We start from the raw sequence: 6,084 nt of genomic DNA, 5'->3' as shown, positions 1-6,084 counted from the left end.
TTCGGTCAAATATTCCGTCTTGGGTAAACACGAGCGTTGTGCCATTTTACCCCACAAGCAATTTAACATCACTTTGGCAAACGATCGCCTGCCTTCGTTTTTCTCGATGTGATCTAAAGTGATGCCTTCTTGTGCCCGGTATTTCTCTTTGAATGTCTTTTGGTCTTCGGAAGTGTGACACCAGGACGGATAGCCGCTGGCTTCTTGCTTTAGTTTCAAAAAGGCATCCACGTAGTCTGCGAAAATGCCTTTCTGCGTGGGGTCACCCTTGTGGTATTGTTCTGTCTTGGGAAAGTGGCAAATTTCGTACACTTCTAACAGTTGGTATCCCATGTTCAGAGCTTTGAACAATTCTACGCTGACCCAGCTTCCCGTCAAGGCACGTTCTTCTTGGGTGTGCTGACAAGGCTGGTCTTGGTTGCACGTTTCGGCACATGTACGACCCAAGGGAAACATCAGTTTGCCTTGGCAATGGTGAGGTAAGACGGGATGGTACAAGTCGGTGGGAGGCAAAACTTTGCACTTCATCAAACCTTCGTATAGTCGAACGTTTTTAGGGTCGATGTGTTCCGTCAACAATTGTGGGTGCCCTGCAGGAAAGCGACAATATTTGCACACGTAGGGATACAGCGAACACTCGTCCAAGTATTTCATTTCTTCTCCTTTCTCTTCGTCGGCTTGGTACAGCAAACAGGTGGCATTGGTTCTTCCTCCGTGCAAACTATCCCTCGGGTTCAGAGGGTCCATGAACTGGTAACTTTCCACGAGGCGTTTAAACTCGGGATCGATTTTCAAACGGTGATCGTACTCGTGTTCCCACATTTCCACCACTTGGTATCCTTCCTGTTCTAACTTTAGACGTCGCTGACAAGTGGCCTGGTACAAGTCTTCCATGGTTCGTTGTAAAAACTGATTTTTAGTGCCACGGTCAGGGTAACAGACGGGACATCCGTGAAATAAGCAACCGTTAAACTCGTACACAATCTTGGGGTTTTCTAAGTCCCAGCCATCGATCGAATGCGTTCCGATGGTCTTTTCGCCCCCTCCGTTGCGGGCATGCTGAATCCACTTGTCTTCCTTGTCACACAAGTAATGTAACCAGCGTAAGGCTTTGACCGAGTATTGAAGTTTGACATAGTTGGCCGTTTGAGGACTGATGACAGCCACGGTGTTTTCAGGCATGAATCGTTGCCGGTACACTAAGGAACACGCTTTGGCAATGGTGCAAGCTTCTTTCAAAGGATCGACCCCTCCGTGTTCCATGAACAGTTCTCGAAATTTTCCACAGCAACGTCGTAAAATGTCCACGTCGGAATGACAATACTTTAACATTTCTTCCTGAAAGTCGAAAGGGGCGGAGGCGTGAGCCTGGTACCAAGCGTAGAAAGCTTCTCGTTGTTCGGTATGCATATTGTCTGGGTCGTAGTTTTTAGCCTCAGGCAAATGGGGTAGAACGGCATGTTGATTGGCTTCCGTATTGAAAAGTGTGGAAAGTACCCTTTAGCCATTTCTGTCATTCTAAACGTTTTAGGCATTCGACTCAAAGGCATGGCCAAGTAACTCATCGAATCTTTAAACTGTACATGTCCCACTTCCATGAAAATGATTTTGGCTCCGTTCAAAGTCACTTTAGGACGCTCGGTGCCTTGTTCCGTATAGTACCTCAAAAGAAACTGTCCATCGTATCCGGAGAAATTGTGAACCATCACCGTGGCATGACGATGACAATCTCCGTAACGTTCGATGTCCTCTTGGCTCCACGTCTTGTCGATGGGGTCTAAGACCCATCGGGCGAAATCGGCTAACGTGTTCGGTCCTCGAAAGATTTTTTCACGCCCTCCGGGAATCTTACTTCAGTGAGGGTAATGACTGAAGATAGGTTCCTGAATGCACTTCTCGCACGCTCGATGAGCCACGCAGGAATTAGGAATGTGAATACCGGTCTCTTGCATGCATTCGAAATAAAAAAAGGTGAAATTGCCTTTCTTCTTGTGACCGTCCTCTTTCTCTGGTGGGGGTTGGTATTTTTGCACGTAGCATTCGTGTTCCAAGTCCACGATGTGGTGACATTTTTTCTTTTCTGAACATACGTGTGCCTTGGCATTATTGGTACGTATACCTTGTCCATACGTAGGGCACAATCTCAGCCGTTGACAAGCACATTTCTGCTGTGAACCTTGCGTTTTCAGATGTTGTTGGTAACAGGCAGGACTGACAAACGTGCGCAGACAAGTTGAACAATGCACTGGTCCTTCGCTCAGACAGGGTGGAGAGGCCAAACATCCTGAGAATTTCGATCCACAATGCTTGTGTTGCTCTCGATTGTTATAGCCATAGTTACATTTCTCACAATAATATCTGTATCCCAGGAATCCAGTAATAGTAGTAATGGTATCAAAATGGTCATCGTGATAATAGACATGAATGTATTTTCCGTCCTTAAAGTCTTTCCCTCGAAACAACAGAGGTCCGCGCACTTCTTGAGCGTGCACTTTCAAGGTGTATCGTGGAGCTAGGACATCTTGCAATTTTTGCATTTCAGGAATGCCACAGGGTGTGTCTTTGGACAGTCCGGCTTGTTGTAACAGGAGTTCTGCTTCGTTTCGTTGTTTGGCTCGGTCCGATTGTCGAATTGTTTTCCAGGCTCTTTTCCATTCTACCGTGTCGTTCTTGTTGACATAAGTTCGTCCCACCACGATCGCACGGGCTAAACACATCTGGTCTTGAGGGTTGTTAATTCGGACGAGACTCTTTTTGGTGCTGCGAATGTCGTCCACCAATAACATCTTTGTGCGTCCAGTCCCTTGAGGAGGAGAGACGTGGGTCATGTCCAGTGTGGCTTTTCCATCGGTGATGTCAAACTGGTCATTGGATTGTTGTACGTGTTGAATCTTGTCCATGACTTTGGAAGCAGTCAATTCTGCAGGGGAGCTAAACTCGATCCAAACAGGGGATTTCAAACCGTCGTGTTGTATGGAAAGTCTCAAGCGATCGTCTTCTTTGGGTTGACATTGTCGCTTCAGTGTGGTGAGTAAAGAATCCCACACCCCAGTAATGAACCCTTCTGCTTTCTCTAAGGGTACTTCGGACTTGAAATCTTTAAATTTCACCGCGTATTTGTAAGCCGTGGTTCTAAATTTACTAGAGGAGCGCTTTTCTGTCTCTCGAATGGAATAGTATTTGTCAGGGTTGACTAAGGGTGGTGAATTTTTTTTAGAGGGTTTGGATTCTGGTTCATTCATGTCGTCTTCAAAATCACTGGCATGAATTTGTGCCAAGACTTCAGCTCTGGTACGAGGTGATAGATCACGTTTCTGCCTCTTACTTTCTTCTTCTTCTTTCTTCTCAAATGAATTGGATCGTTTCATCTTGAGTGTAAAACGTCAAATGACTCAAGTTTAAACACCATGGGCTACTTTATAGTCATGGCAGACCAGCGTATATAAAGGGTACGTGTCTTGTCCTTTCACTATTCATTTCACTCTCAAACCGATGGAAGAGACTACCCAAATAGAACGTTTCATCAAAGCTTTGCGATGGGTCATTAGAAAATTTTCTTCAGACCAGTCTTCGGACTACTCTCCTTCCTTGCGAGATAAAAGTGAAGATACTTGCTATATCTGTCAGAAGAAAGGGCATTGGTCTTCAGAGTGTCCAGACCGTCAAAAAAGAAAAAAGGGGCTAGAAAAGACAAAAGTCAAGATACCTGTTATTATTGTCAAGAAAAAGGACATTGGTCTCCAGATTGCCCAAAAAAGAAACAAGAGGAGTCAGAAGAAGAGAGGGATTCTTCAGAGAAAGAAGAAGAAGAAGAGGAAGAAAGCAGACAGGTGAAGAAAAAGAAACAGGAGAAGAAAAGAAGAAGGGAAGAAAGTGAGGAGGAAGAAGAGGAAAAGCCTGTGAAGAAATTTAAAAAACAGAGAGAGTAAATAATGAGAGAGAAAAAGTGAATGAACTTTTTTAAAGTGTTAATGTTGTGAATTGTGAATTGAATTGTAAATATTGATTAAAGAATAAATTAATTATAAAAGGTAAGTGTTTTGGGTTTTTGATTTTAAAAATAAGAACCTACCTCACGCACTCATACACAGACACGTACTATAGGGGTAAAATGGGAATTTTTTTGAGTTCTTGGCAATTGAAATTATATGTCTTTTCGAGAGACGTGGGTGGCCCTGAAAAGGGCCGTTTTCGGTGAAGGGGTGAGTTTAAGCAATCAACTTTAACTGTCTTATGCCTTTGCCACGGCCGAGGCCTACTTCTGATGATGATTTGGTTGAAATCACTAAGGGCGGTACGGTAGGCTTAGTCCCAGGGCTGGAGTGTTTCGCTCGGGAAGGTCGTATTCTCTTCGGTCGTGATAAAGAAGTCAGATACATTTGTTTCAGACTTCTTAACTGGGCTAAAATGTCCAACAGTACCGTGACGGTTTGACTTTCACCATCTTGTTTCTTTGCTGCTTCTTCTTCTTGCTGTTTTTTTCTTACCTCTTCTTCTTGCTGCTGTTGCTGTAGAAGAAAAGCTTGTTCTGCTTCCTTTTGCTGCTGCATAAATTTCTCCAATTCTTCTTTCTGTCTCTGTGTAAAATTCTCCACTTGTGGTAATGAAGGAGGTGACGAAGGTTCTGGAACAAATTCTTGTGAGGTAAGAAAATCCACATAATCCCAGTTCACCTCTTCTGAAAGTAAGTCCGGGATCCCTTGTGTAGTCTCCACGGCTGGTGCAAGCCAATGGATCGTTTTCTGAGTTTCCGTCATGTTGAAAAACTGTCGCATGGATTGACTGCACACAGGCGATATCGAATCTAGATAGACTATGTGACGTCACAGACAACTCTCTTCGGAATGGATGTGGGTTGACTGAATTTTGTAACGCGTGTTTGGGTTGGTCAACGAACTCAATCCGTTTCAATCCTTCCTCTCCCTATAAATAAGCGCAGTTCAGTGCAATCACTCACCTGTTCTTGTCGCCTCAAGATGTGGACCACAGTCGAATCATCCACCCTTGTTTCTTCCATGATGTTCAGGACGGACATGCTAATGTATGTCCGATCCAAGTGGACAGTTGTCCACAGGTCAGACACCAGTATGTGGATACGAAGAGTGTACGTGGAGAGACAAGGTTGCCTCAAGAGGACTCTAATTTATGGCCCTGTAGTAAGACGCAGCTTGAGGACCAGAAGATGCCGCAGATGCCCTTTATGTTAAGGGCATATTAACATAAATCCAAAGGCCTTTTTCAGGACCACTCCCATTTCTCGAAAAGAGATCTAGTTTCAATGGCGTACCCCATGTGTGTGTGTGTGTGTGTGTTTTATATCCCTCTCCCCCCTGTTCCCTTTCCATAGACCCATCTGGTCGGGACCGTATTAAAATAGGGTCCCGACCCTATTTCATTTCCCTTGTTAATTTCCCATTGTCCCTAGACAGTCCCACGATTTTTCTCCATGTTAATTTCCCTTGAGGCTAGAGTGGCCCAAGACTTTTTCCCCATGTTAAATTCCCCTTGAGGCTAAAGTGGCCCAGGGTTTTTCTCCATGTTAAATTTCCATTGAGGCTAAAGTGGCCCAGGGGGGTTTGTAATGCTAATTTCCATTGAGGCTAAGGTGGCCCACTTCACTACTTATGTATGAACAGTGTATTTAAACAGGCATGACATAAACTGTCAATTAACAAGGAAGTTTGGCATTTTAGTCAACCTACTTAGAAATATTATTTGTTATTGTTTGGATTGATCTGGCTATCGATATTTTAAACTTCCTTAAATGTCTAACTACGTGCTTTCTATATATTTAGGCTGTGACGTGATATTTCACCTCCAATAGTTCACGAATTCTTGGAATAGAAATTACGTATTATGTAGGTTAAGTAAAACAAGTACGCTTCACAACTGAATATATGTTCACGTGCCGATCTTTTTCACGGAATACAAATTAGTTTAATAGTTCACGAATTTCTGGAATAGAAAATTGTTGTTGTTGTTGTTGTTGTTGTTGCAGGGTTTAACGCCGTTTTCATCACAAGATAGGCTATACATGGCGGCCATTATTAATGATGTAGGAAGAGCCCGGGAAAACCCCAGAAA

This window comes from Sinohyriopsis cumingii, chromosome 8 (genome assembly GCF_028554795.1).
Source record: "Sinohyriopsis cumingii isolate HCF-2022 chromosome 8, ASM2855479v2, whole genome shotgun sequence".
In the NCBI taxonomy this organism is placed as follows: domain Eukaryota; kingdom Metazoa; phylum Mollusca; class Bivalvia; order Unionida; family Unionidae; genus Sinohyriopsis; species Sinohyriopsis cumingii.
This window is presented reverse-complemented; position numbering follows the sequence as displayed.